Source organism: Argopecten irradians, chromosome 8 (genome assembly GCF_041381155.1).
Source record: "Argopecten irradians isolate NY chromosome 8, Ai_NY, whole genome shotgun sequence".
NCBI classification, from domain to species: Eukaryota; Metazoa; Mollusca; class Bivalvia; order Pectinida; family Pectinidae; genus Argopecten; species Argopecten irradians.
The window spans coordinates 32,275,837-32,289,055 of NC_091141.1; positions in this window are offsets into that span (position 1 = coordinate 32,275,837).

Sequence of the window (13,219 nt, forward strand, 5' to 3'; positions counted from 1 at the left end):
ACGTTTTCAAAAGTAAATGTTTTATGGGTAAATTGCATTAAATATATACCTTTGCGGTCCACATCATGTATTTTCTAATAAGTATTCTGGAATTTTTAAAAAAAAAACATATCTTAATGAAAAATAAATCATAAAGGCCACTTTAAGTGTGCCAATTTCCGCCATATAAGTGTTTGATTTTATTATTTTTACTCGCAAACAGAGCTTCACAGCATTGAGGTGGATTAGGTATCTTCTGTGTCATGCAAACAAGGCAAAAATATATATATATATATCATTTACATGAAATAGTAAATACAAGCATTTTCACAAGTCAAAAACAACTTTAAATTGCAGCAAAAACCAGTCCTAATGTGCTTTTGAGACACTTTTTTATGATAAGCTATCAGTAATACAATCATATACCGGGTAATACATAGCTTTTAAATAAAAAGATTTGGTGCCTATCAATCAGTTATCTAGCGATACCCTTGTAGATCGTCTTTCATTAAATATGTATATATACACTTTTATAATATTTTTCTTGCTATTTTAAGTTCTAAAAGTATTGTACGTAAAAATAGCTTAATTACATATTTTTTATTACGCTTAAGGCTATATAGCCTTACAGCGTATTGTCATTGCCTGCGATACCGGAAATACTGGAAATGCCTTTTCGACTACGACACCACCTAGCGTGAAAAAGTACTACACCTCAGGTCCAAAAAATCCGCTTTCTAAAGCAAATATGCTGTCATGGTGTAATTATGATTGCATGAAAAAAATCTGTAGTATTTCCATAAGTGTTATAGTTTCAAAAATGTGTCCAAAGCTATAATATCATTGTCTATTAATGGAAAATAGTGAGAATAATTTGCATGAATGATAGCGATCGATGACCTAAATTCTCGCCAATCATTTGCATATAGGATGAACTTCTAGTTTAGATAACACTAAATAAAGGAATTGACAGGATTTAAGTATGTATAAGTAGGGTTGGTATGGGTACTTAATTTTGTCCTCGTGTACCCGAATTTAAGTATCCGATCCGTACCTAGATACTCGACATGTATTCCTACAGTATGTGAACGTATTCCTATGTGAACGTATCAACTTCGTGAGTTAGCTTAGTGGTACAATTTACCGATGTTGTTTGGGGCGATCTGCAGATGGAGCAAATTTCAATGTAATCATAATGAAATGTGAGAGATTTATTCTCCAATACTGCAAATGGCATTGGTATATCAATTTAATATCAATCGGTAACATCATACAATCTTAATGTAACAAGCAGACAGAGCCCAGAATGTCCGTGACAGATGTTGTTTACCGCACATGCGCAACAGGAAGTACAAAATAGTGACGTAGTCTTCATTCGGATAGCCTCTGGTGTTGTCATATACAGCATACCGATAGTGAAAGTAAACATATGCGCCATTCAATAAGAATTGCAACAGTGTTGCTTGTGAACATGTCGTTAGCAGATGAAGTGTCATCCTTTGTGAGTAAAATAGAACAAAAGAGTGCTATTTTGTACTTCTTGTTACTGAATTTTACGTTTACACAGACATCTAACACTCAGTATCACTATGTTTCGTCAGTATTTTGACGGATGCCCGGCCGGGAAGCCTACACATGGTTCCTACGTGTATTTTGACGGGTACCCGGGTACTTCCCCAACACGACCCGTGTGGCAATAATCAAGGCCTACAACATTCCATTCGTATTTGGACACAGAAACAGCAAAAATCGTAAGTGTTCATTTCGTTTTGCTTATACCTGTCTACAGTAAATAAATTACACATGAAGTGAACTTAGTGTCTCTGTGTATTTCTGCTAACGTATGTGATATAGATGTTTTATTTTATTACAAGAACAAGAACATTACTTTATATTTTGGAGCAGTTTCCTTTTCAAATTCGAAGTTGACAAAAATTAACTGCTAGCATTATTTTCTAATTTTATGACATACAATTTAATGCATTTAATTCAGTAGGTGTAACAGATTTAATTTGCCAAATTGTCCATATTGATACCGTGTTAATGGAGTGTCACATCACAAAACATAACAGTATGTAGGATTTTGTATAGTGTGTAACATACATGACAATGAATAAGCATATTGATGTAATCAATTAATATATAGCTACTGTTGTAGAGGAAAAGATATCACCTTCTGACTGACTCTGCTACAACAGTAGCTAATCAATATAGAGATACAATTGTAGCGGGATTGGACTGGGTCGATCATTGGTGACCAGGTAGCTCAGTCGGTAGAGCACTCGGCTAGTGTTCTGAGGGTCCCGGATTTGAATCCCGGTCTGGCCGCTACATTTTCTCCTCTCCTGTTACAAAATTGGCGCCCAACTAAATAACCCACGTTGGTGGTATTTGGAAGATTCTCGTATGTCTTCGAGGGTGAAGACTTTGAGAAAGGAGGGAGGAGTGTAGCAGGATTGGACGGGGTCAATCATCGGAGACCAGGTAGCTCAGTCGGTAGAGCACTTGGCTAGTGTTCTGAGGGTCCCGGGTTTGAATCCCGGTCTGGCCGCTACATTTTCTCCTCTCCTGTTACACAATCATGCATACACAATACATTTGTACATACATGTAATATACATGTGTGTATATGAAGTTTAAGAGACAAGTGTAATCACTAATAAGGCTAGATTTTATTAAGACAATTATTATCTCTGATTTAAAAACTGGAAACATGAGCTTAAAATATTGATAAAAATTAAAAATAAAAAGATTAAAAATGATGCTAATATATTAACTCAAATTACTTGTAAACAAGACTCCACAACTGACTTGAACTTAACAAAATTCTTTTTAAAGTTAATGTTAGAGGACTCTATAACTTTTTTATTGAAATTATTGCATATTTTGTTAAATTCTAAAATAACAGGACCCAATATTTTGCTAGTCATCCACAGCAGACTCAAAATGTTGAAGAATTGAGATTATCAAGAAGCAGTGAAATAATACCGGGCATATATTAACTAGCTGCAATGGCAGATATATAAAGCTCTAGACAACTTTGTCGTCAGATCTAGGGTTACAATTCTGTCTAATTGACCGTAGTGTTGCAAAACATCTAATGATGAACATGACATAATTAGCGGACTGCAGGTTTCAAGTAAATTTGCAATTGAACAGATTTACGGTATGTAAAAAACATATCAAAAAGCATACGTTCAGATGGACATGTATCACTAAAGAGTAAAATAAAAATAATGTTTTGTTATGTTATGCTATGTTATTTTATTCAAGTATTTTTGAATAAACATAATTAAACACAGTTCACTTCAGTGATAGGGAAGAAGATTTGTTACTATGCGACTATGTCCCCTTGAAATAAAATTTCGATGGGACATTTGATCAGACAATGCGCCAAAACAACATTTTCTAGGGACATTGAGGCGAAAACAAAAATTAACATCAGCATGTATCATCAATGTTTTATTAGTCACTCATTAGTCAGTGTACTGTTGATTCAGCAAATAAGTAAATAATGCTAGCAGATGAATTTGTTAACTGATAATTTAACCAGAAACTGCTTCAAAATTTAAAGTAATATTAAACTTTTTTTTTCTTGTTGTAAAACAAAACATTGATTATATGTATGTTAGCAGAAATACACAGACATGTTACCTAGTTCACTTCATGCGTCATTGTTTGTCAAATACAAAATCAGAAACATAAGTGGTATGTAGTTCATATACCGACCCAAAGACCAATTTATTTAATGTAGAAACAAAACGAAATGAACGCTTACGAATTTTACTGTTTCTGTCTCCAAATACGGAAGGGATGTTGAAGATTACTAGCGTAATGCACGTGGTTGCGTTGTTCAGGTGTTCTTCAGATAAAGTTACGTGAATGTGATCGACCACATCGGGGGGATGCTAAAGAAATTGTCTCTGTCGCTTTCAAGCTGTTGAGTGAAAAGAATGGAAATTATCTCTCATAGATGATTTCGACCAGCAAGTACAGTATCAGATTTACATCTAGGTTCTAACGCAGGGAACTTCCTGAACAGTATCAGATTTTGCGTTATGACATCTTTGTTTACATCGGACCGCTTATACCATTGCTGAGTGTCACGTGACAAGTCGCTTATTTAGATGAAAAACGCTTACACTCGAAGGCAGAACACGATAAATAGTTACATTTTCTTAAAAAAACGATAAACAAAACTCGATATTTCAATGCATTAGTGGTTTGTAATACATGTCATATAACCTCTGTATACATTTGACAAATCAGCGGGTGGGGAACCAATAAAAAAAGACCTTACGTCATCGTGTTTAGAAACCGGGGTCCGTCTCAAAAACCATAATATCTTACTGATGATCAATCAAAATGTCTAAGTATGTTTTTTGATGCGTCATTTATCCAACAAATGCGCGTATGGGGCAGGGCGCGTGGCCTTCCCTATCACTGCACTTTGATTGGCTTTCCCAAATGATTTACGTGTGTTGTTTGTTTGATTAATTAACGTCCTATTAACAGCTATGGCCTCCTATGTATGCAGTGTGTTGTGTGAATGTTGTGCGAGGTTCGTGTTTTGGGAGACTGCAGTAAATTCATGTTGTGTCTTCTTGTATAGTGGAACTGTTGCCCTTTTTATAGTGCTATATCACTGAAGCATGCAACTGAAGACACCAAACAACACTCCCCACCCGGTCACATTATACTGACAACGGGCAAACCGGTCGTCCCACTCCCCTTATGCTGAACGCTAAGCAGGAGCGGAAACTACAACTTTTATAGACTTTGGTCTGTCTCGGCCAGGGGACAGAACCCAGAGCCTTCCTTACAGGGGCGAACGCTCATCTCAAGGCCAAAAGTGAGGCGGTGCCAATGGAGGCATTGGGAAAGATAAAGTAAGTTAGGAAGAATAGAAAAGATAAGATCCTAAATTTAGTCACCTTTTACGATCATGCAATAAGGGCAGCAGGTACAATTCTAACGCCCTACTTGCAGGGCCAACAAAAAATTGGTTACTTGTTGTTGAAGATTTCATGTGTGTAAGGGGTACCTGTGGGGAAATCATTGCAAACAAATTATCATTAGATAAACCCAGAGAAGTCTGAATGTTTTTTCTGGTTGTTGGACATTATTCTCAGAAATCACATAAGGCGTCGCTACACGTACTGAATAGAAACATTGCCGGGAGCACGTGGAGCATCTAGATATAGCCTAACTGGTACTGCACGCTAGATGGCCATGACCTACTTGTAAAAACTGTCGGTACATGGGAGATGCTGAAACAAAGTTAGGCTTTACTTAGGGGATATTTGTGGATCTGTATGCGCTAAAGTAAAGTACAGTTTTAACCAAAAAGTTATGCTTGTATACTATGTATTTCACCAACTTGTCCAAGTACATGTAAATGTATATCAGTATAGTGTATATTTGACGGAAAACTTGTTAGCATAAGGAAAAGGCCCTCTTCACATTATGAACAACTTTATTGAAATAAATAAAAGGTTAAGTTTCATATCGCAGGTTGTATTATGTTCCTGGCGTCGTCATAATTACAATGGGTTAGTTGACCATTTCTGCGCCACAAGGCAAAACTCCAATTTATTGTATTATAATTGTTATAAAAAGATTTTTAATTTTTTGTTTCGGAAAGGTAGCCTAGTGGCCCTTTCATGAATATCATGAAGTTGATAATCTTTTACATTGAATGTGAAAGCATTTGAATTATCATTATTCAAAAACGAGAATAAGAACTATGGCAGCTACCCTAGGTAACTGTGAAAAGAACAATTTGTCAAGCTTTCCTATCATTGCTTCCTAATAAACAATACTGTATGGTAGCCTTCTTAGCTTTTTGGGTAGCTAACACTTGTTTTTTATGTCTACTCATCTGATACCTGCAAATTAAATTTCTTCATTTGCCTTAAGCTCTCAGTACTTTCAGTACTTTGATTAAAAATTGAACATCTTTAAAAGATCATGCAGAATTAAATACACTTCAAACTATATGACGTCCTCCACTAATTGGTGGCTAGTCTACCTACAATTACCCAATTCAGCTTGTTTTGATTCTTAATTACCGGTACACACAATATGTTTATGATCCCAACCCCGCAAGTTATCTTGACCGTATATTGCGTCATGGTCCAATAATTATAACTTGTCAAGCATACAGGTAACCCACAGTATCCAGCTATACAGGTGCCTCAAGGTGACCATCGATAGATGGCCAGAGGGCAGAATCGTTGCCTTCTGTGTTTGCACGGCTTTATGAGAATGGGGGCAGTATCTTTATATAATATGTGATTTTAGAATTGTTTCTATGGAAGTTTGTTAAGACAAACAAATATACTTAACCGTTTAAAAATCATATAGGTTCATGAGTTTGAAACACATAAGTACCATTCTTATTAGATACATGTACATGCTTGTTGTAGAGCCTGGGTAAACATGTACACCGTTTCCCGAGGGGGGGGGGGGTAGATTGGGGGATTGGGATGAGGTAAAATCTAGCTGCAAAAACATATAGTAAGTGATGCTGAATACACCTCAATTATTGTCACAATTATTGTCATGACAGGCAGCCATGAAATGGAGCTGATGGAAGCTGTACAATGCATAAATCAAGCATGTCTGTCACAACCTTGAATTTACCAATAATACATGTATATATTATAATCAATTAGGGATTTGGGATGAGGTAAAAACTAGCTGCCAAAACATATAGTAAGTGATGCTGAATTCACCTCAATTATTGTCATGATAGGCAGCCGTGAAGTGGAGCTGACGGGAGCTGTACAATGCGTAAATCAAGCATGTCTGTCACAACCTTGAATTTACCAATAATGTATACATGTATATATTATAATCAAAATTAATTTAGATTAGGTACTTATTCAACATTGTAATATGGTATTTTATATACATAGTCATGATAATCAGGTTTCTGATATATGTAAAAAGCCAGTGTAAAAAAATTAAATTAATGAGAAGATATCGGATGAAATATGATATTCCAATAATCTTGAAATAAATGTTTTAGTTAATTATACACTTGGTATTTAGATTATTTTTAATTTTAATTTATAAAGCTTCATTATCAAATAAATTAAAATGCACTACCAGTTAAAACACATATCCCTATTGACTAGCATTGTTGTATAACTGTACGTATTTGTGTGATGAGTACAATGTATGTATGTAAAGAGGCTGCCACCTAGGTACAGCATGCTATAAATGGACCCCCTGGGGTTGGGACAAGGTACTACATATATACAGGTGTTGTAAGTATGTGATACACTTGACTGAACATATTGAAGGGTGCCCAAGGAAGGCCCCAGGCCCTTGACCCCACTATGACCAATGTTAGGTAATTTAGATTATCATACCTGTGTGGTTGATGGAACAGTATGAAGTCCAAGTGACCATGGCAACTGCAGTCCTAGCCTAGGGGTCTACCTTTCGAGCAGGCAAATTTTAAGTATACAATATAATACATGTATGGATCATACATTGTTATCACGTAACTCACGCGGTTTGTAAAAGAAGGTCAGAATTGGATATTGTCAAATTATCAAGGTTTCTAGAATTAAACTAATTATGACAAATTCAGAATTTAATCAACAACGATGAATCTACAGTTAAATGGGTAGAAGTTGGATTTATTTTGATTCTATCTGTTTGATTAACAGGCATGTGACCTACATTTTAGCGATCGGTCCTTTGAACAGTGTTGATGCTCACGGGCAGCCACATGCCCGATACAGGGCGAAATGACTTTCAGGAGGTACCGAAACGTCTTTGAGTAATCTGAATATTAGACAACTAAAGAAAACGAACCAGAAAAAAAAATGGTAACAATGTACATGTAGTTTGACAATGGATATGATCAACATTATTACATGTAGATATGGACATTTGTATGCACTGCAATTTTACATGACACATAATAATTGCTTAGGCTTAAGTTACTGTACAGACTGGGTGGGTGAGGGCAATAATATTAATGAAAATTCATTTCACAATTTTGCTGTGTTGTGTATAGTGATAGACAACTACTGCGTAATAATTACAATGTAGGATGCCGACAGGAATCATCAGATTGACCCGTGTTGTGAAAATTAGCATACATATATAATATCACTCTGACCCATTTAGCAATGTTATATACGGTCATGTCATAAATGTTGTAAGACGAACGTTATTGTGGCGTCATATAGATATTAATAACGTCTGTGATGTTGTAGGATTATCTCGGTTGACACATCGAATCCAAGCCTGATTCGCCACTCTTACATAAAACAGAATTGAAACTAAACAAAGTAATCCCAATTTTGACCCAGAGCTTAAGCCCTGGCTATTCTCTCAAGTATTCAATAGATCTAGAATTAAATAAACAATGTTCAAGAAAATTTGTAAGATTTTTCCTTGTAAAGGAAGTTGTTGATATCTTCTTGGTGCCCCTGGACTCTGATCTGGTGGTCATTTATTGAGGTCAAGGTGCACTTTAAACTAAGCACCATGGATGCCCTTTTTCCTGCAGTGAAATGTTCTAAAAATTCACATTTGAAAGAAAAAAGGGTCCTCCTCCTACACATTTTTGAACTTTTTAGAAAATATTTCGCTGCGCGTTTCCTAAACATTCAAGCATGTAATGTTCAAACCTTTAATAATGAAAATTCAATACACACGAACTAGACTAAAAATGTCCATCAAGGAATTATACTATTACAAAAAAGATTTATATGTTTATATGTCTTAGCAAGACAATCAGTTGATTATTATTTTGAGTTACACAACAATGTGCCGATGGTGTGAATCCGGTATGTTCAAATCCCTCGGACCCCCAATAAATATGTAATGATATATGAAAAAAAGTAAATCAAGTATCTCCTGTGGGTGGGGGGGGGGGGGGGGGGGGGGGGGGGGTGTTATGAAATTATGAAATATTGAGGACCTTTGCCCCCCCCCCCCCACTACGTTTCATCTTCCTACGCCACTGTCCTGTGAGAATCACTGAAGATTTGACTATGTTTTGATTAATACTAGTTATGTGATAAATAGAATCTTACACTCATGGCTACATCATTTGAAATTTATTAAACTTAAATTTATAAAATTTGAAATACCACGAGCCTTTAAGGATATTTTGACATTTTATTTCCAAAATAACAACAGTTTTCTGGTTTTTTTAAAAAATATCATACAGTATCTAGGTAAAAGGAGACCTGGTTATAACACTCACTATACAGTAGATAATGTCAAACTTGTAACAGCCTCATCAGCTTGAGAAAGGTTTTCAAAATGTTTCTAAATCAAAAAAACAATTAAAAAAAAATTGATACATTGAAAGCCATTTCGGTTAAGGTATAGACTTTCAAATATATGATTTGCTTGCTGTTGACATTTTTTTCATCTGTGATGAATAACACTTGGAAACGGTAACTATTTTAAATACTAGTACCTATATATATATATATGTAGGTAATCTTCCTCAATATAAAAATTCAATATGATTAATAAAACAAAAGACTGAAGTATGAAAGATATACCAATTAAGTAATTCATTTCTGCGTTTGAATAAAAGCTACAAATAGATCCTTTAATGTGATGATTTATTTAACTGATTTTCATATCATTCAGCAGTATCAAGGATTTAAAATAATTTATTTACCTGGTACCATATGTGTTCCAATTAGGATGTACAATTCGGATATAGAATAGAGTTCTCTTTTTTTATTAGTTTAACGTCCTATTAACAGCCATGCAGGGTCATTTAAGGACGTGCCAGGTTTGATGGTGGAGGAAAGCCGGAGAACCAGGAGAAAAATCCCCGACCAGCTGTCAGTACCTGGCAAATTCTCCACATAGGATTCGAACTTGTGACCCAGAGGTGGACGGCTTGGGGTAATATCATGTTGGGACAACTTTACCACTTGGTCACTGTGACCCCACGAATAGAGTTCTCATAAAAGGTCACATAAATGTTATGATAATTAGAAAGATTGGCACCTAATATAACTCATTACCCTAATTGCCCAACATGAAATTCGAATTAGCATTATACATTTCCAAGGCATTTCTTGATTAAAGCACTATACTGTTAAATATCTTATGCAAGTGCATGTATGATCAGATGCATGTATACCATCAAACAACTGACTTACTTGTAAAAGGGTACGTGGGTTTTAAATTAAAAACTTTATATTCTTTAAATGTTCATATGAACAGTTTTCATTGGGATTGGATAAAGGGAGGTAATTGGCTTATTATTTTTTAAGGTATATTTTCTAGCAAAATGCTCAATATCACTAAAAGAATTGCAAAAACAGAGAAATGTATGTTTAGTTTTGGATTGAGTATTCGGTCAGACCAATATTGTCAATATTTTGACATTTTTTTTTATCTACATGTGGAAAAACAGTTTCTTATTGATAAAATGGGGGTAGCAGAGACTTTTACATGATTATTCGTGATGTACATGTATAATTACATGATATTTTTCAAATCTTTGATGCCGTGTCATTATGAAACGATATAATCCATATTAAATGAATTCTGGTTATTTTTATTTTTTTTTATAATTTTTTTTTATTTTTCAAGACATTTTATAGTACATTACATAATACAGGCATATACACATTCACTCCGACATACCATATATACATTATACATGTATGTATAGTAATTGCAATCATATGAAGTACATACATACATTTATACATCTATTACATAGATTTATACATTTTCTGGTTATTTTAACTTGATTATAGCAGTAGTTTTATTTTGGTTTTTTTTTCTCTGTAAAAAACTGTTTAACATTTCTTGTTCTCTAAAATGTATGTATTTGTAAGAGATTGAGTGCCAGCCAGGCGATATTGTCTATTATTACCATTTTTTTTTACTTTTTTTTTCGATAAAATGGGGGTAGCTAGCAGAGACTTTTGCATGATTATTCATGAAAATGCATATTCCAGGCAGCAATAGCAATTATGATGAACTCCTTGCTTAATTGTATGTCATAGGGACAATTATAAAATGCCACATTCAAGTTTTAAGTCTCCCTTTATTTAAGAAAATAGCAGAGTAATAGCCTAATCCTTCTCCATACGCCAGGGGTTACTATCACTCAGGGGTTGGTTTGAAGTTGGGTGTCACTTTCTCTGTAATCTTGAAAGGAAGTCTATGCAGGACTCAGTTTTGAGGTCACCTGAGATGAAGTCTCCAGTGACCTAATCTAATTTTGCAGAGACCTTTCAAGGCCAAAGGTCAATCAAAATTGTGAATTATATGGTCCCCTAGGAACCTGAGGGTTGGGGCCAAAAGGGGTCAATTAGGCTAAAACTTCAACAATCTTCTTCTAAAATTCAAAAAAAAGTGGAATCAAATACTCTTCATAGATGGAATCACGTGGGGAGGGGGTCAAGTTTACTATAGTTTATTTAGGTAAAACACATTTTTGAGCATTATTTGGTCATTTGTAATAGAAAATGAATCAGAATTATCAGTATGAAATGGTCAATGAATCATATTAACATATTTCCCATAACTGACCCCCAGGGGCCTGAGGGGTGGGGCTAAAATGGGTCAAATAGGATAGGCTTAAACTTCAAAAACCTTCATCTAAAATTGTGGAAATGGTAGAATCAAATACTCTTCATAGATGGAAAGGTCTTAAGGTCCTTTACAATAATTATGAATTATATATGAGCCTTGGGGAGGGAGGGGTCAAGTTTACTGTAGTTTTTATAGGGAAAACACATTTTTGAACATTATTTGGTCATTTGTAATAGAAAATGAGTCAAATGTTGTCAGAATTATCAGTATGATATGGCCATTGAATCCTATTAACAAATTTTCCATGACTGACCCCCAGGGGCCTGAGGATTGGGTCCAAAAGGGGTTTCTTTTAATTCATAAATGCTTTTTAAAGATTTGAACCAACTTTGCAATGTTCTTTCTGTATCAGCACTCAGGTGACCATCAAGGCCTCTTGGGCCTCTTGTTTTCTTCTGAACTGCATCCAATTTTACTAAGAGATATTTGTCCATGGGTGGATATTACGTCAGTGATAGTAACCCCTGGAGTATTGAGGATGTAGCCAAAAATGATTTCTGCAAGCCTGTGATTGGTCAGTTTGTTTCTTCTGAAGTGGCTCCAAGTTACTATGAGATATTCCAAGAGTGGATATTACGGTGATAGTTACCCATGGAGTTAGTATTGAGGATGTAGCTTAAAAGGATTTTTTCATTTTTTAATTACATTCCTTTATTGGTGTTTTTATAGACAATCAATTATATTGTATCTTTCAGGTTAACTGCCAGTATATATTATACAATGAACTACCAAGTTTGTTTAAATAAATAACCTTGACCTTTATTCAAGGTCACAGGGGTCAAATAGACTAAAATCTTTAAATGACTTCATGTGAATAAATAAGTAGCCTAGAGACCTGATATTGGGCCTGTGACATGCAGAGATGAATGGCTACCATTTTTGTTCAAATGAAGGGCAATGACCTTCATTCAAGGTCACAGGGGTCAAATAGGGTAAAATCTTTAAATGACCTCTTGTGAATAACTAAGAGGCCTAGAGATCTGATATTGGGTCTGTGGCATGCTAGAATAAATGGCTACCAAATTTGTTCAAACAGATGACCTTGACTTTCATTCAAGGTCACAGGGGTCAAATAGGCTAAAATCTTTAAACGACTTCATGTGAATAAATAAGTAGCCTAGAGACCTGATATTGGGCCTGTGACACGCACAGATGAATGGCTACCAACTTTGTTCAAATGAAGGACAATGACCTTCATTCAAGGTCACAGGGGTGAAATAGGGTAAAATCTTTAAATGACCTCTTATGAATAACCAAGAGGCCTAGAGATCTGATATTGGGTCTGTCGCATGCTAGAATGAATGGCTACCAAGTTTGTTCAAATGAAGGACCTTGACCTTCACTCAAGGTCACAGGGGTCAAAAATGCTAAAATCTTTAAACGACTTCTTCTCAAGAACCAAAAGTTCCAGGGTACTCATATAGGGTCTGCGGCATGCTTGGATGAAGGGCTATAAAGTTTGTTCAAATAAATTATCTTGACCTTCATCAGGTCAAATAGGCTAAAAAAATTTAACGACTTCGTGTGAATAACTTAAAGGCCTATAGAGACCTGATATTGAGCCTGTAACATGAATGAATACCTTGAGAATGGAAATTGGATTTGCAGCATGGTGGGGATCAAGGGACCTTCA